Source organism: Artibeus jamaicensis, unplaced genomic scaffold, assembly GCF_021234435.1.
Source record: "Artibeus jamaicensis isolate MK-2021 breed Jamaican fruit bat unplaced genomic scaffold, CSHL_Jam_final contig_864, whole genome shotgun sequence".
Lineage (NCBI taxonomy): Eukaryota > Metazoa > Chordata > Mammalia > Chiroptera > Phyllostomidae > Artibeus > Artibeus jamaicensis.
In genome coordinates, this window is record NW_026521992.1 from 818,389 (window position 1) to 840,196 (window position 21,808).

Genomic DNA, 21,808 nt, shown 5'->3' on the forward strand with positions numbered 1-21,808 from the left:
TTTTAAAACTCTACGGTTCACAGAACAGCATTGTCTAAAGTCTCTGAAATCTAGTGCATCTCCCATCACAATCGTGAGCAATTCTGCCCTGATTGCTATAACCTAGATGACCGTGCTTTTTGCTGTACAGGGAGAAACTAATGAGATGGAGAGCTTTCTAGGATGTGAACCTGCTGGCCCAATGCCTAATGCGCCGTACCAGGGACCTGTGGGAGCCCACCTCCCAGACTGCCGACGTGCCTGGCTGCAGCAGAACGTGCTGATGTGTCTATTGATTGCAATAGGATGTAAGTGGACTGTAAAATAGAACAGCGGGTGAAAGGAGACCCTGCGGGGAAATGACTAAACAGTCCCTCCCAGCACACTGGATATTAGCATTAGCGCTGGAATGGCCTCTTCGGATAACAGGGCAGGTTAGGGACACAATGCCATGGAACCGGGCGGGGAAAGGGACAGTCACTGGTTGGGGATGCCCAGCTCTCCACTCACAGGCACCAGCCACAAAGCTTCAGGCTAGAAACCTGCATCAGGGAGCAGAGTTGTCTTTTATTCTCAGAAGCGATGCACCTCACAGCAGCTGGTCTGCACTGCTGTTAACATTGTTAAGGTGAGTCCAGGTTGTGAAAAGAGCTGATGAGTTATTCACAGAACTCATTCTTCTCAGTTCAAAGCAGAGGGGATGAAACAAGCAGGAAATAAGATCCTCGATGATTTATTTCTCTGGGAGATCTAAACACTGACAAAAGAAAAGGTGGAATAGTAAGAGTTTTGACAGACAGCCTGAAGGTTCTCCAGAAAGGATGAGAAGCTTCCAGAAGAGAACACCCACCTGGCTGTCCTGTGTGCTCTGTCAACTTTCCTGGCAGAGGTGCGCAGGTACCAACACAGACAGTGGGTCCCAGTTGTGACAAGTGACGGAGCTGCAGCTAGCTTTCCCTTTGTACCGGATTTGACATACCTTCTTATCCACTTTAGTTCTTTCTTAGGATCAAGGTGGGCTAACAAATAGGAGAAAAGAAATGCTCTGCTTTGCTCTAAATTGCTTTGCCCTGGCTCTTTCCTAACAAAGAGCCACCAAAACCACTTCTCCATCCTATTTGCTCAATTCTGACAAGACTCGACGGGAATGTCAAACCCCACAGCTGTCTTTCTCACATCACTGTCTGCTGGGTTATGAACCAAATAGAACACCTGGGGAGAGAGTAGCCATGACGAGACCCAAGGCCGGGTCCTGCCTGGAAGTGCCTGGCACTAGAACCCACTTGGTTTGTGGGCTTAACTGACCTTCCCCAGATCACACAGTGCCTCACAGACAAACAAGCCTTTGGCTTCTGTGCTCTCAGCTCCCCACTTTTGGCTACCATTCTGGATGCTGTCACTGGAATACAATGTGGTCAGCCTTGTCATCTGAGCTCGAGTAGGAATGTGATATTCTGTGTAAGATAAGATACAAAACAAATCAACCCCACAATACACACCCTGGGCTCTGCTGCGGAAACTGAGGCATGCCAGGGCTTGACTCAATGTCAAGTTTTGCATCCCTTTTCCCAGGATCTCTTCTGATCCAGGAGTAGAATCCCTGCCATCATCTCTGTGGAGACCAGCTGCAGGCACTTGTGTTTTTTAACAGTGGTCTCCTACCTTGACACCAAGCTGATTAGATCTAGCAGTTGGCAGAGGATCTAGAGAGCTCTGCTCTCTCCCAGCTTTTTCAGTCCTCATTGCACCAAGTTCCAGATCACTGCTTCCTGCTTTGTGGTGGGCACCACTATGACCCTAATCTGGGGACTATTGCCTGCTGGGTGGTTCCTAGGGATGGACATCTGAGCCTGGGGGAGGGGGGCCAGCCTGGGCACGGGGCTTGCAAACACTGAAGTCACCGTGACCCAAGCTATCACCCAGCCAAGATGACCTCTGCGTGCTGTGATCTGGCCCTCATTACAGTGGAGAGAGGTTTTTCCGTGCACGATGTTTTTTAGCTGGAAAATTGAGGACATGATAAAACCTCTCTGGGGCACCATCCAAACTGGAAGTGTGCTATTGAAATGAGTGCATGTACTTTGATGGTCCAAAACCATATTTTTGAGCTCGTACTTGGTGCAAGAAGCTGAGCTGGGTGCTCAGAGGCTGATTCTCTGAGTCCCGCCAAGGAAGTTGGGGTCAGAGGAAGGGATAAGCCTTCAGCTCTGGGAGATGGACACTAAAGGGTGCGTGAGAGAATCGTCCATGGATAGCAGGATAGAAGGTGGAAAAGGCACAGGAGCATGGAGAGGGTTTGTCGCTGGGTCTCCTCTGTTTTCCTGGGCTTGGCAGCCACCTGCGTCATTGTAACTGGCTGCAGAGTGCCCTCCATGAGGCAGTAAAATCTATCACTCTTACATAACACCAAGTCCTTTCAGAAGAAATAAAATCCTGTTAGCCTTGGTTATCATGTGAACGTAGAGAAACAATAAATCTCTGTTGCATAAATTAGGGAGTTACTAAACCTTCATTTCTGCATCCTGGGGAACTGCTCTAGATACTGGCCTTGCCCACACTGAACCCGCGTCTGTCTATGGACAGGGCCGTACAGTGTGGTGGGCTTCAAGGACTACGCAGAAGCGCCGTCTCGCCGCAGCCAGGGTTGTGCTGGAGCTGGCTCCGTCTGCTTGGGGGAAGTGATGGTTAAATACGCATTGGTTTTCTGAGCCAAGGGTGAACCCTTGGTACCTTGAAACTGACCAGAAGGGTAATATTATACCACAGAAATCCACAAAGACTAACATCAAGGTGTCTTGTTTTACTGTATATTTTTCTGTGTCTCCACACTACTGGTTTGGCCATGTGGCTTCTCAACGCTTTAGTTTCTTTTTCTGTTAATCTATATAATGACACCAATCTCACAGGTGTGTTAAGAGGTCTAAGTGAGAAAATGCATAGTATGGTGGCCAGTACATGGGCACATCTCACTAAGTTGGTCTGTATATTATATGAAGGGACTCATCCTTCCCCATAGTCTAAAGAGGATTGCTTCAGAGCACAATGGTTTTGAAAAACCCCATTCTCTCCAGAGGGAAAAATACCACTATTCTAGTGGACCCACGGCATCTTCTAGGACATGCCAAGCTTGAGAAGTCTTCCCATATCCAAAGAAACCACATGGGTAATTCCCGTGACCAAGGCTGGCAGCTTGAGAGCTCCCATCAGCAGAACCGAAGGATCAAGTGAGTCAGGGCGTGCTTGGAAGCCTCGGGGGACTCAGACTACTGATGCTCTGACCGATCAACAGGAAAGACCTATAATGTGCCCTTTTATAAACTTGGGCTGGTCTCTGCTCAGCTGACATCTCCCTGTGGTCTCACGCTCAGCCAGCCTGATGTAGCTTTCCCTGTACAGTTCTATTGGGTGCTGCTGATTGACTAAAGGTGGGAGTTTATTTCAAGTTTCTTGGAAAAGGCATTTGTATTTCATATTGAAAAAGTATACTCTGATCTGCTTTAATATATCAGGAAATACTGTTCAATATTTTACATTAAAAATTGCTTTTTTCCTAATACAAAACCCACAGAGTTCTCTGTAAAAAAAAATTAGGAAATTGGCCTTCACCTTAGAACTGATGATATTTGTACTTTGAATTTGTTCAAATCTAGCCATATAGGTCTACATCAGCAGTTGATTAAGTAGGAAAGAAAGAGGCTACTGCAGTTGCCTACTGTTCAGAGGCCTTTCTAAGGGGGGACAGGAATGAGCTGGTAAGTTTGGATACTTACTTTGAGGATGGAGGATGTAATGAATATTTTTCCAGAAACTTTGATGACAAATATAGTGTCAAGCCATTTAAACCTCTTCTCTTCATTGGTGAAATCTTCCATCAGATGCAACCTTCCTCAATGGGCGCCAGGAGGTAATGAAAACCTGAACATCCTTTGCACTCAGGAGTACATTTTCCTCCCGTCATCAGAAAACTAGATTCATTAAACTAATCAGAGACTGGAGGCTGTGATATTATATCTTCAAATATGCAAGTTAGTCAGCTAGGGTAGCCTAATTCTGATTATTTGCATCTTCAACTCCACTGTCATCACCTTGGAAAATCAGGTTGAGCGTTTTGAGGGCAAGAGCCAAAGCAGCAGGGAAATAAACTGAAGGCTCCAGGAAAAAGAATTATCTGGATTCATACAAAACAGGCTGTGAGTTTGAAATTTTTTTTTTGCTAAATAATTCCTGTAATGTGGTACTCAAGAGTGTTGATGGAATGAATGAGTAAACATAATGAGTGCCTCTCTGGATTGACCCTCAGATCCAGACAGAAAGTTCTCTGTTGATGAACATTGTTAATGACAGCAAAGCCCTACGATGTCCCAGTCATTCCTCACGTCACATACCCAGTAGGGGCCAAATCTCAGGCTCGGGCAGTTGTCTTTAGTCAACCACACCAGTGGCCTGGAATGAAATTCCAGCCCCCGTCTCTCTCCTCTGCCAGCATCCTTGTGCCATTTCCTTAAGTTACTCTTCTTCATATAGTCTCACTTGCTATCTCCCTTTCCTTATTAGCAAGGATGACACTGAGGACCTAAGAAAGAATGCAAAATAATCATCACTTTCCCCCTGATAAACACAGGAATGCTAAGGATTAGAGACAGTATTTTTTTTAATTGGCAATTGAAAAGAAGAGTTGACAGAGATTAAGACTTGATCATATTTAAGAATTTTTTAGGGGTGGTTACTGGTGGTAATGGGCCACCTGCCTTCTTTAGTCCTACCTCTCTGGGTGAAATAAAACAAGCCACTTTTGGGAATGCTGGGGACAACTGTAGTCTGGTCTCATGGGAAGGTAGTAGAATGTGATGTGTCCTAATGTAATTGTCCCATTAAGCAAAAAGAAGTGAGTCCATCACATCTCTGGTAATTTCAGTACTATGCACCTCGGTTCTATTCGCGTATTTTGAAAGGTGATCGAGCAAATCTAACAGAAAAAAACACTTGACTTTTGTTGTTGGGAATGTCCTTAATCTGAAAAATAATTCACACAGTAGTCATTATTCGAAATAACTTTCGTATACTCGTTATCTCTGATTTACTTTTATAACAGAGCTATATGTAATGACTTCTTACCATTTGTTTCAAGATTTGAGGTTTGACTCAGTTTCCATTTATTCTTATCATTGTTCATTACATTTAGAGTTCTCTGTACATCTATGACAGCTAGTAATAAAAATGTGGTTTAAAATGAATACATTAAAGCCCTGGCTGGTGTTACTCAGTAGATTCAGGGTCAGCCTATGAACCAAAAGGTTACCATCTCAATTCTCAGTTAGGGCATGTGCCTGGATTGCAGGCCAAGTCCCCAGGTGGGGGCATATGAGATGCAACCAGTCCATGTTTCTCTCACACATCAATGTTTCTCTCTTTCTCTTTCTCCTTCCTCTCTCTCTAAAAATAAATAAATAAAATCTTTAAAAATAAAAAAAATGCACAAGATGCATATTTTGAGGTTTATAGGCTTGACTCATGATAATATCACTATGATGCTCTATCCTTATGTTACATCTTTCAAAAACAGGTTAAAAAAGATGGAGGTTTAGGTGGAAACACTGTGCCTCCTCACACAACCACCTTTAAAGACAACAAAGATTTAGTGACCAAAACACAGAAAATTGAACTGTACAGAAGTCTGAAAACAATGAACCATTCAGCCAGACTGGTAAGAGGGGCAGGGTCAGCGGCTGGTGGGGAGCAGGGTCATGCAGGAAAAATTGGCCAGACTGACCCAGGTGTGCAGGTGGTAGTTGGCAGATCCCAGGTTTGGGGTGGCAAGGGGCAGATGCAGTGAGGGCACAGGGTGGCTGGCTGACCGCAGTCACACATTCACACTCAGATAAACCAGGCAAAGGAGCAAGCAGTGAAACAGACCACCCAGGCTAGGGCCCCAGTGACAGGAATTAAAGCATAAAAGCACCAACTGGAAAAACTTTTGGGGTTGAGGTGCCGGGAGAGGCTCCCAGGCTCACAGAGAATTTGTTAGAGAAACCCACAGGGTTCTGGAGGGTGCACAGGCCCACACACCTGGGATCCAGCACGAGGAGAGCCTGGTTTGCTTTCAGGAAGCCTCAGAGGGGACCAAAATCCGAGAGAGAGCAGAACAAACACCCTTGCCCCTCTCTGACCCCACCCCCCCATGTAGTGTCACAACCCAGCAACTGGGTCGCCGTGCTCTGGTGAATACCTAAGGCTCCGCCCCTCAGACATAACAGGCTCAAACAGACCAAAACATTATGGATCAAGAAGAACAGTTCAAAGCCCCAGAGCCAATACTTCTAAGCAACCAAGAGATAGCCAACCTATCGGATGCACAGTTTAAAACACTGGTGATCAGGATACTCCCAGAACTGGCTGATTTTAGTCGCAAATTAGAGAAACAAATGAAGGCTAAACTAATTGGAATGAAGGGAAATGTGCACAAAACCAATAGTAATGGAAAGGAAACTGGGACTCAAATCAAGGGAGTGGACCAGAAGGAAGAAAAAAAATGACCGAACAGAAAGCTATGAAGAAACAAGAATTCAAAAAAATGAGGAGAGGCTTAGGAACCTCCAGGACATCTTTAAACGCTCCAACATCAGAATTATAGGGGTACCAGAAGGGGAAGAGGAATAGCAACAAGAGGAAAACTCGTTTGAACAAATAATAAAGGAGAAATTCCCCAATCTAGCAAAGGCAATAGACTTCCAGGAAATCCAGGAAGCTCAGTAAGTCCCAAAGAAGTTGGACCCAAGAAGGAACACACCAAGGCACATCATAATTACATTAGCCAAGACTAAAATGAAGGAGAGAATCCTAGAAGCAGCAAGAGATAAGGGGACAGTCACCTACAAAGGAGTTCCCATCAGGCTGTCAATGGGTTTCTCAACAGAGACCTTACAGGCAAGAAGGGACTGGAAAGAAGTATTCCAAGTCATGAAATCCAAAGACCTACATCCAAGATTGCTCTATCCAGCAAAGCTTTCATTTAGAATGGAAGGGCAGATAAACTGCTTCTCAGATAAGACCAAATTCAAGGAGTTCATCATCACCAAGCCCTTATTATATGAAATATTAAAGGGACTTATCTAAGAAAAAGAACATTAAAAAATGTGAACAGTGAAGAGACAACAAACTCACAGTTATTAACAACTGCACCTAAAACATAAGCAAACTAAGAGGACAGCTAGATCAGGAATGGAACCATAGAAGTGGAGATTACAAAGAGGGTTAGCAACAGGGGAGTGAGAGGAGGAGAAGACGGAAAAAGGTACAGAGAATAAGTAGCATAGACATTAGGTAGAAAATAGGAGGGAGGGCAAGAACAGTATGGGAAATCTAGAATCTAAAGAACTTGTGACACATGGACATAAACTAAAGGGGGAGAATGATGGGGGAGAGGTGTGCAGGGTGGAGGTGAGTGAAGGGGGGGAAATGGGACAATTGTAATGGCATAATCAATAAAATATATATATTTTTAAAAGGTTAAGAAGTCTTAAAACCATAATAATTCTTGTGGTGTCTCTATAAGAGAAGCATTATAATGTCTGACTTATAACCAGGGAATCTAGGATTTAAAGTCCTTAGATAATAAGCCGTATTCTTTTACAGTCTCATGTTCAAACTCCCAATATAAAAAGCCCAGAGTATTTACACACACAGTGCACACACTACACACACACCCAACATGGCATTAGGGTAAAGAAATGGAAGCTTCTGCTTTTCTTGATTAAACAAAGATATGTTACTCACACATTTTCCTAAAGTTCACCTCATATTGCCCTCTCCCTTGCCATTCTTTCTCTCCCCATAGAGCAAAACGACGATTTTCCCCTTCCCCTGATGGCCTGGTAAACAGACCCTTCCCCACAGAATCTAGATTACACCCACATGAGTTATAATGCTTACTGAGTGCCAGCCACCAACTACCACGCATCAAGCACTAACTCATTTAACTTTCTCATCCCATTTTATGGGTACAGAAATGAAGACTGAAGTCATCTAACTGTGAAACTTCAGAGCCACAGTTATGCTATACAACCATTTGCCTTCAGTATTCCTGATTAGAGCTGTTTGTTGAGCACTTATCTGGTACTAAGCTCTGAGTCAGGCAATGATGATGCAGAATCCCCAAGGAGCTCAAGGGACTCATGGCATCTATAGGGGGTGGGGTGGGGAGGAGGAAACACGATTTACAATGCAATGCTTTAAGAGACATGCTAGACACATATACCTGGTGCTGGGGGCGGAGGGGATCAGTAAGGAGTTACCCAACTCAGCCCGATGGGGCCCTGGGAGGCCTTCACAGAGGAAATGGTGATAGGATGAGACTTCGAGGCCACATGAAAAAGGCCATACTGGGCAGGATCAACCACCTGAGCAAAGCACGGCAGGCCCAAAATCTCAGCCTGTAGGTGAACCTCAGGGGCTCCCATTTCCTAGGGCATGAAAGCTCAAGTGGCGGTGACTGAGAAGAGGCCACACAGATAGTTGGACTGAATGTCATGGTGCCCCTCAAACCCCATCCTACACTGATGTAAGTAATGGGGAGGTGCTGAAGCATTTCCTCTCTGTTGGTGTTTGAAGGTGGCGGTATGGGGGTAGGCAGAGGTCGAAGACAGCAAGGTCAGTTTTGGACTCTGGTTGAGGTACCTCTGGGACACCCAGGCAGGGTGGTCCATAGCAGCAGGAGTTGTAATCTAGGAGGGAGAGATTAGAGGGCCCTGTCCACGGTCTCGGACCATGGGCAAGGAAGTCTGAAGAGGGAGCAGGAGAGGACAGGCCCCACTCCAGAGAACACCTGTACCTGAGGGTCACAAAAGAGAAAGGAGGCTTCAAGAGGTGGACAGAAGGAATGGTCAAGTAGTTCTCAAAAGGAAAACCAGAAAAAGAAACCAATTGAACTGACCACCAAGCAGATGGGTTGGGTCAAATGTTGCAGACTTGATAAGTTAAGATAAGCACTGAAAAATGAGCACTGAATTTAGCTACAAGAAGGGGTAGCTTTGGTGAGAGCAGTTTCAGCTGAATGGTTAGACCTGCAGGCAGGATGCGGGTTAAAGAGGAGATGGCAGGAGAGGGAGGTGGGAGGGTGGATGTAGGCGGACAGCATGCGCTTGGCCAGGCTGCAAACAGAGGAGAGGCACATCTAGTAAACGCTGTGGTTTGGGGTTCCTTTTTCCTAAGAGGAAAAGACTAAAAGTAATATTTTAATTAGATATTATATCAATTAAATGATAGGAAATTAGATAAATGTTATATGTTTAATAAATTTATATTATATACACAAATATTAGAGATATAAATGTTGCAGGAAAAGAACCTGCAGGAAGGGAGAAGATGAAGATGCATTTAGGAGAAGGGATGATTGATGGAGTTTTGTTCCTGAGGAAGGGGGAAGGGACAGGATCCAGGGCACAGGTGGAAAAATTAGATTGGTGGGCTCCTGGGAAATGTAACTTGTGATGGGGACTGGGGAAAATAATTAATCACAGCCCTGTGTTCCTTCCCTCCCTATGAGGAACCAAATGAGAAATAAGGAACCAGAGACCAAGCAACCTGATTTATTGTGCTAAGAGAGCTTTGTTTAGATACAGGGCCCAGGGCCTTTCCTCTCACTCTGCCCCACCCCCCACCCCACACACACCCTCCTGACTTCAGCACTGAAAGAGGCATTTTGTCCTCCCCCTTCAGACACAGAACCAGCCGCGGATCACAGCATCCTGTGTCAGAGAAAGTCAATGGTGTGGTCAAGGAGAAGAGGTTTGGCTTCTGGGGACAGCAACTCCACGGAGAAAGAAATGAGCAGGGCCCCTGGACTTACTCCTTCTCCCAAACTCCCCACCATGGGAGTGAGTGAGGGGGTGGAGAGAAGGGCAGAGAGCTTCTTCCCAACTCCTGAATTTGTCCAGAATGATAACGTTTCATATTTGATAGACCTAGGCAGAAATGACAAGAAGAGATTATATTTATTCTGACACTTTCATAAAAATTTGGAGGCAGGCATATAGGAAATTGAGGGGTTCATAGCTATTTATGCAGTTGGTGGTGGGACCCTTTATTGAGAATAAGCAACAGCACCATAACCCAACACCAACGAGACTGTGGGTGAGTTCCTTGTATGCCTGGCACTGCACCATCATCTGTAACCCTGGGAACACCCTCTGACAGGACAACTGAGGCTCAGAAGTTCTCTTACTGCTGTCCTGCTACTAAGGCGGAGGATCAGAGGAGCCAGCAGGAGAGTTGTCACAGGGACAGAGAGAGAGTTGACGAGGGACCCATCAACAGACTGCTGAGCAGCACTGAGTACCCAGCAGAGAGCAGAAGCTCTACACTTGTAATGGTCCGAATCCGTGTGATCGTGCATGCTCAGCAGCCCAGGCCTCGAAGCACAAAGTTGGACTGATCTGGGACTGCAATTTTGCTAAGCAAGGCAAGGACTGAGACAACAGACGTGGCTGGAGACACTTAGAGCAGTATAGCTCCATGCTGACTGTACCCGGGAATCACCTGGGAGTTTTAAAGGTATGGAAATGCCCCACCCCTAGAGATTCTGGGGTAATTAGCCTAGGGTGGAGCCTGAGCATAGCTGGTCTGTAGGGTTCCCTAGGTGATTTGAACATGCTCTCAGGGTTGAGTGGGCTCAAAGCAGAGCTTTCCAAGTGTCGTCAGCAGCAGCAGCAGCAAAATTCAGATGGAGCCTGCAAATTCACAGGCTCCATCTCGGACCTCCTGAATAGAAATCTTTGGGGGGAAGGTCTAGCTAGCTGTGTTTAACTGTCCCCTGGGAGACTCTGATATATACCCTAAAGTTTGAGAACTACCAGCTTAAAGGATCTGAGAGGGACCAGTGGAGTTTAAGATCCACAGAGTTGGAGCCAACTGGGTATTAGAAAAGTCCAGGATATTGCATGTGACTCATGTGGAATGAAGACTGAGGTCACTGGAGTTCAGGGCACAGGGACACTGGAGACAGTGAGCTCACTCAGGGTATGTGGGACTTTTGATAGGCAGAGAGTGCCAGAGCCTCCGCCCCCGAGGGGTATAGGCAAGTGAAAAAAAATAAATGGCAGATTCTGTGAGGAGAGATTTTATTTTCAGCTTTTAGAAACTGTTTATTTTCCACCAACCTTATTTCCATTCTGTTAAGTTTGTGAAAGACCAGCTTAAGACCACTCCAGGTTGTTCCCACCCATTCCATGGGCTGCGTAGTGGGGGCTGCAGAGCAGTCTTCAGTGGCAGCTGAGCACTCCAGTCTTCAGTAGGGAACTGCTGAGTCGGCACAGTGACCTTCAAACTAGTCAGTGACCTTGGGCTGAGCCACAGTGAACTTGGGAGTTGGATCTGTCCATTTACCCTGCAATGCCTCCTAGGTCACAACAACAGCCTGCTCTTCCCTCTCAATCTCGTTAAGTTCTCCGTAGAAGTCAAGATCAGGTGTTTGCGGAAGATGTTGCTGCACATGCGCAGAACTTCCGGGCTAGCATCCCTCACTAGCACACATCGGACCCACTGAGTGATGCCCCGCCCCCCTTGTTGTTGCAAAGGATGGCAATGTCCACATAGCCTAGAGGAGAGTCTGTGTTACACAGAGCGATGGTGGGCAGGTTAACACACCACGCCTCGGTGAGAGGTTGTTGGTCAGCCCTGGGATCAGTAACCACCAGAAGTCTCGGCCACTTGGACGTGGTCAGTGAAGGTGCCAGGAGTGACGCAGCCAGCAGTGGCAGTGGCTCCAGTGGCAGCCACAGATTTCAGCACAGCTCTCTGGCCAGTGTTCCTGGATGACGTGACACTGACATCAACAGGGTTCTCAATGGCAACAATGGGATGGGCTGCCAGTGAACTTCTTCCAGGTTCTATGCAGATTTATGATGCAGATGCCATCACCTTTCCTTTTGTAGATGTCCCGTTCCATTTGGAAGTCAATGTCAGTGCCACCTAAGTGGGTTCCTGCCGCAAGGAATCTGAGGACATCTTCCTCCTTCATTGGCAGGACATCGAGGCCTCTGAACCTTGTGAAAGTTTCCCTTTAAGTTACGTGGGAACCGAGAACAAGGCCATACTGGCCCGTCCTTTGGTAGTGCAGAAAGCTGTGAGCAGAGATTTTTGAAGGGGGAGAAGTTGGTAATCCCACAGAAACAGCTTAGAGAACAGGCGAATGCTGACCCCACCTCCGGGCTCTGTGGTGCTGGGGATGCAGAGTGGGCAGGCACCCCTCTGAGAGGCCTTGGGGAGAGTTGGGGTTCGGACAGCCAGCCGGTGGAGGGGTAGAGATTGAGGGTGCTAAGAGCACCTGCAAAGCAAAGGATCCAGAAGGTGAAGAAGAAAGGCTTCTAGAAGGAAAGGAGCTCAAAGTCCTGCAGGGAGGGAGTGAGGATGTCTAGTGTGGCACCTGAGGCCACATCCTGGCCCAATTGCTCTTTCTGTGGCAGCCTGGGGGAGTTGCTTAACCTCTCAGAGGCTCAGTCTTTCTATCTGTCAAATGGGAACCCAGGCACTAGGACCTAGGCCAGGTCTCCAGGCACAGTGGGGGCCGCTGCTCTCAGGGATGAAGTCGCTTCCAAGTCTGTGCACTGAGGCTAGGTGTTGCTGGGGCCCGACACCCCTTTGCTGGCTGGCGCCAGTCTCTGTTTCACCATCTGTCTTCTCCAGGCTTCCTCTTCCTTTCATCCTGGGCTTGCTTTCTGTGGGGGCCTCACCTCTTCACTTTGTTCCTGTGTGACTCTGGGCAAAACAGAGAATCACCAAGGGATGCTGATCTTCACCTGTAGTAAATGGGGGCAATACCTACCTTGCAGGGCAGTGATGAGATTAAACTCAGTAGCACAAGTGCAGGTGCCCTGAGGATCCCGACTGTCGGCATTGTTTCTCTCTCTCCTTACCCCACACTCAGGGCTAGATGGGCCCAACACTTCCTGCAGAAGTTACCTTATCTGTCTCCAATAACCCAAAGCTGCTGTTACAAACCCTGTCCTCTCTGTCTTCCGGGCGGTCTGAGGTGCTGTGGGGCAATCTCTCAAATACTGGCAAGGTGCTAAGTGGGGAGGGAGTGACAGGTGTGTCTCCTGCTCCAGTACCCTCTGTCCAGTTAAGTCCCTAACCCATTGGTTCTTTATCCTGTCTTCACCTGAAAACCACCATGGGTGGAGGGCATCAAACATCACTGTCTGTCCTCACCCTACACTATAAATCCATACATCAGAACCACACGATGTGATTCTAAGGTGCCCCAGCTTGCAACTCTCTCAGTTGGCTCTGAGTACCTTGCTGGTCATTGCCAAGGTAGGATTGTGGAGAAGGTATGGTGGGTCCTTTCAGAACTTCTCAGGTCACATCCACTTGGAGAGATAACCACCTACCTCCTCAGTCTGAAAGTCCCCTAGGCTCCTGCTTCATACTCTGCAACTCTACTGGACCCAATGAAAATGTCTCAGATGCCATGGTCATGTCTTGGAGCAAAGGTAACTTTGCCGAGAACAACCCACACAAACATGACCACTTATGTTACCGCAGCGCTGCACCCAGTTTGTTCAGGAACACGCTGTTCTCCATGAAGGATGCAGAGAGCTACCTGAGCCCCCATAAATTGTGTGCCCTTGAGACCTTGAATTAAGTGCTGTTCAGTTAAGACAGGCTATAAGGAACAGTGTGTTTCTTGACTATTAATAGCAGAAACCAATCCATTTGAAAATTGCAATGAGAAATATCTTCTTGGGGATTTATAGGACAAAAAAATGTTCTGTGGTCTTTAAGCACAGCTTATTTTTCCCCTATTAAACAAAGTTCATAAGAAAAAGATGGTAGTGCCTGAAATAGCCATGTAAAACATATCTATTTACAAATATGCTTTTATATAGTGTCAGTATCCTGATTGTTAAAACATTAAAGTCACCGAAGTAATAAATTAAGAAATCACTAAGTAAAAAGGGAAAAACACTGAACTTATCCAGGATGGAGTAGTTGTCACCACCAACAGTGCCACATACAGGTACGATGAGCATTTGCCGCAAGTTGAAGATTCTTAGCGAGGAAAGTTTCTGGGATTTACCAAAACCTTTGCTGTAGCTACAGAGCCACCTTGTGGTCCTGAGCAGTATTAGTTACATGGAAATGCACGTACACAGCCTGTTTCTCAACTATCAGCACTGTTAAAATGCACCTTGGGACAAGAACTTCTTTAGGATCAGTGGAACCCGTCCCTTCACATAGCACAGGGTAAGTGTCTGTAGCATGTTTCTGAATAGGGAAATGTAAATAACATGTAAAGACTAGGTAAAGGGGGGCAGGCTTCAAGCTGATAAGACTCCGAGCTCCAGGGAATCTCTAAAGCTTTAGGAATAACAACATATTCATCTGTCTTCCACAATCCTACACAACCAGTTTCCTGGTGAGGTGAGGGGAAAGAGCCATCTACCCTTTCCTCAGTGACAAGAAAACAGTAAGAATAGATATGAGACATTTCAGAATTTTCAACAATTCTCAAGGCCTGGAGCCTGGCTACTAAACTTTAGGAAAAGAAATTTCAGTAGAATGTGTCAGATCTCTCCTTGTTTTAATGTTTCCGCCAGACAGAGTAGCTTGGTGGTGGCCCTAGAACGCACTGTCGACAGGCCTCCCTCTCGCCTGACGTTACCTTGCCTTCGGGGACATGCGCCCAGCATTGCTGTGAACACGCTCTGTGGCCTTTGGATCCAAAGTATTTCAGTTTGAATGACAGCTGGCTTTGCTCATTATAACCACAGTGTAGCCTGTAGAAAATCTAATAAAAATCTTTATCAAATGATTTAAAAGGAATAGTATAGTAATTTTTTGAACCACTGGGAAAAAGCTATTCACTAGCAGAGAATATGCAGAGAAACTTTACATACACGGTAATTCTATAGATAGAGATGTGATTAATTTTTAAATTCAATATTTTATATAGTTGATCAGAAACAAAAGTAGCTAAATATGTTAGAGAGGACCTCAAATCTTGGGATATTTCTGAAGAAGTTGTATATTACCTCATTTCAATGATACAAATCTGTCAATGTTATAGGACCTTTGCGTCCAAGCATTTATTATACTTTCAGTTATAAAGCAATTTGTGTTTATTATATAAATTTGAAAAAGAGCATGAGAATAGAAAGAAAACAACTCATATCTATTGCTGTTAATATTTCATTGTATTGCTTTTAGTTTTTCTGTCTTGTCATACTTTTTAAAAATAGACTGTGATAATTATATATTGTTTAATTTTTCCTATTATTTAACACAGTATCTCCACATTACCAAATTCTTTTTAAACATCATTTAAGAGCAGCTCAACAAATGTAACATAGACAAAAAGTTAGGCACAGATATACATTCACATTGTTATTAAAAATGCACAGAAAAGAAGCAAATATGTAAACCAAGATTATTTCTTATTCCTTACATTATAAATAACACTGCAGGGTGAGTCTTTGTGCCAAAATCTGTCTAAATACGGAATTATTGCTTCAGGATACAGACCCAGAAATAAAATGGCTGCGTGAAAGGGTATTAGCATTTTCATAGGCCTCTATTACCATATTACTTTCCAAAATGATATACCCATTGGCAATTTTACAAGTAATATCTGAGAATGCTTATCTTACCCATATCTTCTGCAGGAGACACACGAGTTAGTAAAGGTCTCAGAATTCCTCCCAGATCATCACCGTCCTGTTCTTGGTGAGTCATCAAAACCTCTGGCTCCTGAGTTCAACTCCCAGGCCCTCATAATAAGCACCTCCACCCAACCCCAACCAAACACAAGCACACACAAGCAAACGAACATAGTTCCAACTGTTACCTGTCTATACACAAATCCTCTTCCGGATCGGGCCAGGTACTTCCCTGAACCTCCCACTCTCGGGCTCCGGGCTCTGCTCCATCTTCCCAGTGCTCACCCACCTACGCCAGGCTGTAGGGGTACGGAGATCAATTAAGCTTCCTTAGTTCTCTCACTTCTGGAATCACTTCCCTTTTTCTCCAGCTACCCAAGTTCTGCTCCTTCTTCCACATGTGGTTTCCAAGCTGCTGGGTCATCTCAGTTCACACAGCTCCCACGTGTATCCCCCATTTACTTATGGGGCCTGATTCGTTTTCTTGGGTTACAGTGTAAACAGATTATCTTGTCACTTTTTAAAACACAAGTGCTCTTGGGAACGGTAATGTGTTAAGCTGTTATAGATCATAATTATCTTAACATAAACTAATTTATGCGTTCTTCCCTCCTCTTTCCTTTCTTTCTTCCTCTCCTCCCTTCTGAGTAAAGTTTATAAAACACTTTAAAAAGCTAAAACCCTTTATAAGCCAAATGGTGTATAAGGCTTATAACAACGATGACACAGAAGTCCCCTCTCCAGCCTTTCCCCACTGCCAGCTCTGACTCCACAAAGGCAACCTCTCTTTCAGCTTCTTCTGTTCTTCGCAGTCATAATTCTAAATAAAATGTGGATGCTGTGATTTCTGGATCTTTCTCTTAGCTTTTAGATAGTGCTTATTGGTTTCTGTTACAGAAATGAAGATATAGCTCTTTTCTACCCAACCCACAAAAAATATACGTGTGGACATGCACTCACACGTGACGGTTCACATTCTCATCATAAACATTATTCACAGCTGAGCCATATATGCACACTAGTTAATTTTTCCTTTACCATTTTATTGTTGTGACTCTTGTTGGTTTCTTTGTATCTATTTTTTAATTTAACATCAAATTCTCTACCATTCATATGCATACAATCTCTCGGCATGTTGCAATACTTCAGATAATCCTATCGATTTCATCTTTTTCATAGGACCTCCTTCTTGGAACCCCCTGTCCTGTTCTAACCAGGGGCCTGCTGGTCACGGGCCTTTCCCGGTGCTGCCCTGCTGGACCCCCTGCAGGCCCTGCGCCTTCCCCTCTGGGCACACTCTCAAATCTGATGAAGGACCTCTTCTAGGAGCTTTCAAGAAAAGAACACATGGAGAGTAAAATTTGAGACCTTGCACAACTAATATGTCTTTTCCCTGCCCTTATTTTGGATCAATAATTTGAGTAGATAATAGAATTCTGGGCTGGGAATTATTTTCCCTATGAATCGAATAGACACTCTTCATTGTTTTTCTAATATCGAGTGTTGCTTTTAGGAAGTCTCTTGCCATCTATGATTCCTGATCCTTCTTTCTAGTGCCAGATTTTTATTTAGAGGATTCAGGAGTCCATTCTTTTTCCTAGTGTTCTGAAATTTAATGGTAAGTGACTTTGCGTGGATCTTTTTTCATACATTTTTAAAGTATATTTTATTGATTATGCTATTACAGTCATCCTATATTTTCCCTTTTGCCCTGCTCCATCTGGTAACCCCCATTCCCACTATCATTCCCCCCCCCCGCCATCATCATTCATGTCTATGGGTTGTGCATCTAAGTTCTTTGGCTTTTCCATTTCCTGTATTATTCTTAACATCCCTCTTTCTGTTTTGTACCTACAAATTATGCTCCTTAATCCCTGAACCTTTTCCCCCAACCTGCCCCCTCCCATTCCTCGCTGATAACCCTCCAAGTGATCTTCCTTTCTATGATTCTGTTCCTGTTCTGTTTGTTTGCTTAGTTTGTTTTTTTAGAATCAATTGTTGATAGTTATGAATTGATCTTCTTTTTCTTAGATGAGTCCCTTAACATTTCATGTAATAATGGCTTGGTGACAAAGAACTCATTTAGCTTTACCTGGTCTGGGAAGCACTTCATCTGCCCTTCTATTCTAAATGATAACTTTGCTGGATAGAGTCATCTTGGTTGTAGGTCCTTGCTTTTCATCACTTTGAATACTTCTTGCCAGTCCCCTCTTGCCTACAAAGTTTCTTTTGAGAAATCAGTTGACAGTGTTATGGGAACTCCTTTGTAGATAACGCTCTACTTTTCTCTTGCTGCTTTTAGGATTCTGCCTTTATCTTTAACCTTTGGCATTTTAATATGATGTGTCTTGGTGTGGTCCTCTTTGGGTCCAACTTGTTTGAGACTCTGTGCTTCCTGGACTTGTATGTCTACTTCCTTCACCAAATTAGGAAAGTTTTCTTTCCTTATTTTTTCAAAGAAGTTTTCATTTCTTGGTCTTCTTCTCCTTCTGGATCCCTATGATTTGGATGTTGGTATGTTTGGAGATGTCCCAGAGGCTCCTTATACTATCCTCATTTTTTTAATTCCTTTTTCTTCTTTCTGTTCTGGTTGAATGCTTATTTCTTATGTTCCAAATCACTGATACAAACCCCAGCTTCATCCCCTCCACTGTTGTCTCCCAGTGGATTTTTCTTCATTTCATTTAATGTAATTTTCACTTCTGTTATGTTGTTGCCATACTCAATGAGTTCTTTGAGCATACTGATCACCAGTGTTTTGAATTCTGCATGTGATAGATTGGTTATCTTCATGTTATTTAGCTCTTTTTCTGGGGGTTTATTCTATTCTTTCATTTGAACCATGTTTCTTTGTCTCCTCAATCTGGCAACCTCCCTGTATTTGTTTCTATGTATTAGGTAGAGCTGCTTTGACTCCCTTTCTTAGTAGAGCAGCCTATTGCAGAAAAGGCACCTGTAAATTGTGTGGGGCAAAGCCTTAGGTAATCGCCAGGGAGGGGCAACACGCATCACCGCTTTGTGGCTCTGTGTGGGCAGAGGGCTTGGAGAGGAAACAATGCCACTGCCTTGGCTTCTGGAAGCTTGCTGGGCACTCACCCTGTTTCTAGTCACTTTACCCACCATATATGACTGGTGTCCTTCCAGCTGTTGCTCCTGTGGTGTATTCCAGAGCAGGAGGGTTTGCATGTGTTCTAAATCTGTGCAAGTCCTTTAAATGGAGTCTCCTGAAAATCCATCAGTTTCTTCCACTGCCCCAACCCCTACTGGTTTTTACACCTAGAAGTTATGGGGATTTATATTCCTGGCACTGAAACCCTGGGCTGTGCAGTCTGGCCTGGGGCTGGGATCACTCACTCTGAAGGTTTCCTTCCTAACTTTTATCCACCATATGTGAATGTGGGAACACCCATTCTTCTGCTGCCGCTGCCCTCCATGCCTCTCCATCTACCTTCATGACTCTGCCCCTCTTACACCTCTGGATGAATGCAGCTCTTTAAATCCTTGGTTGTCAGACTTCCATACAGCTCAATTTTCTGAAAGCTCTGGATGTTATTTATCTTGAGATCTAGTTCTACTCCTTTCTATGGTTCCATGAGAAGATGAAGCATGTCTCCCTACACCTCCATCTTGACTAGAAGTCCCTCATACACTGTGTTGATTAGTCAATGAACCCTTTATGCTCGATACTCCTATCTTTCAGTTCTGATAAATTATTTTTCTGATCCATTTCTTCCATACATTCTCTTTAGTCTAGTTCTGAAATGTCTATTTGTGGGACCTCTGGGAATAACTGTTTAATTTTCTCATTATTTTTCTCCTATATTACATATTTTGTTGTTGTTCTAAATTCTGAGAGATTGATCATCACTTTACTATCCAACCCTTCTATTCAATTTTAATTCCTCTATCAGAGTTTTACCATCACCTGATGAAGGATGAACCCATTATCCTTGACTCATGGAACTATGAAGACTTAAATTCTCATTTTAAAAAACTTATATTCTGTTTTTTATGTTGTCACTGTCTCCTCTGGGTTCCTTATTTTCTGTCTTAGTTTCTGTCTTTCATGCGGAAGGGGGTTTCTCAAATGTCTGGTGATCTTTGGCTGCCTTCTTTAAGGGTGCCTTCTTTAAACCTCACCCTTAAAGAAGTTTCACTTTATAACATATATAGAAGCTCTATATGTGTGTGTATGTGGACGGGAAATTATTTATTGACACTTAGGCTTCACTGTGCATTGAGTGGAGTTAACCACTGCATTTGAGGGCCCACAGTTACCAGCATCACTAGGTGTTTTCTCTTGCTATGGTCACGTTCCCCAAGGAGGACCCTGGGAGGTTTGGGTCTGGCTGTGAACACTCTGAAGTTACACAGGGGAAGGGAGCTTAGGTTCTCATCAGTCGGCACATACTTTTTCATCTAATCACCCTCTTGTCCTCTGGTTCTGCTCCTCTGAAAGCAAGACCGCAGCCTGCTGAGGGGAGGGAGTCACTCAGTTACGTGGAGTGGGGGTGGCCTGTTGGGTTGTTTCCTATGCAGACTCACACAGCCCTACTCTCAGCTCCACTCGCTTCCATTTTGCAAGGTTCCTGACACTCACAGTTCCTGAGGCTTTCTTATTTGTTTGTGTTTCTTTTCTGAATCAAGCTTCTCTAAGCATCCCCCATGGGTGACATAGTTTTTGACTTTCTCTAGTCTGCTAAGCCAGGTCCCACTTTCCCCTCTATTTTCCAGCACCCAGAGTTTGTTGTCCTCTCCACTCCTGATTTCTTCTCCTTGGTGATTTCTGCCAGGTGAGGGAGGGGGTGTTTGTTTGTTTGTTTGTTTGTTCTCTAGATATCCAATGGGAAAGTCAGTCAGGTCCTTTTCTTAGTCAGTCAGTGACTAAGAGGAGTTTTAATGGAAGCAGGAGGAGAGAAGTTTGCAGCATTGGTTCTTGCCCACACCGGGCTTGGGAGCAGTTTTGGAAATCAGGGGGGTCTTTGACAGCGAGGCAGCAGCCTGCATACCCCAGGCTCACTGAGGACAACGGCTGCCAGGGCAGAAAAAAGGGTAGAGAGGGAAAGTGAGAGAGTGTCAAAGAAAAACTGTTACCTCAAAAGTATACATCAGGACACCCAGGGCCGCAGTGAAACTAAGCAGCATTAGTTTTGGCCGCCAGGAATGGCCTTGAGTGTGAAGTACAGAGCAACACAACCCCAGCGTGACCTGCGCCACAGGCTGGGGAAGAGACAAAGCTGGAAAGAAGCACAGTGATCATTCATCCAGCTGTGTCATTGCCAGACTCAGGCAGGGTTCATGTCCATGTCTAGGTTCATATAACTGGGGAGTGACACAGTGGTACTGCACCCTCGATAGGCACGATGACCAACGAGGCCCAGCACTGAAGCCCCCATCACAGAGGCCGCACTGACTGGCCTGGCTTCAGGCACAGGCGAGCTGGCAAGTCCCCAACAGGTGCCTGCCTCCCCCCACTGTAAATCTGTGCTCCGTCAGCTCCTCACAACACATCTGCCAGCCCCCAGGGTCCCTTTGGTTCTTCATATTCACCATCACCTTTGCTTCTCTGAGCCTTTGAGACGCCCTTCTAAGTCCCTTTGGTTCGGAGTTGTACTTTAACATGGTCACTTTTGCAGCTTTTTGGCAAATAGGCTGGAATCAGGCAGGAGTGAAAGAAAGCTGCTATACTGGTCCAGGCACCGCCTGACAGAAGCCCGGACAAGGTGGGGACAGTGGCCATGGACAGAAGTGCACTCACACAAGATGTGTTTCACCAGAACTGAGACTTGCAGATGGATTAGTAACAAAAGTGAGGAACCCCGTATGATTCCTAGGTTTTGGCTTCAGTAATTGGGGGATCATGGTGCCATCTGCTGTCATAAGAAAAGCTGAAGTATAGGGAGCTGGTTTGGGGACCAAATCAAGAAATTGTTCAGACATGTTAATTTTGCCATGTTTCCGACAAATGTAACTGACAGTTCTCTGAAAATGCCAAGTAGACATAACCCTGAATCCTTTTTACCCTCAGGTTCCTCCTCTGTGAAGTGAAGAGATTGAGTAAAATAATTTCCATTGCTCCCCCAGCCCCCCCAGCCTCATTCTGACACTGTAGTCCAGGGTGGTGTCTCTCTGCAGAAGTTGGCGTTGGGCTTGTTGGGTCACATCTCAGAGGAGCA

At 45.0% G+C, this 21,808-nt stretch overlaps 1 pseudogene; it reads right to left on the reverse strand.

Moving 5' to 3' along the window:
- LOC119050936 (40S ribosomal protein SA-like) overlaps positions 1 to 14,655 on the reverse strand; it is a 55,324-nt pseudogene extending 40,669 nt beyond the window's left edge.
- Between the last annotated feature and the right edge of the window lie 7,153 nt (positions 14,656 to 21,808).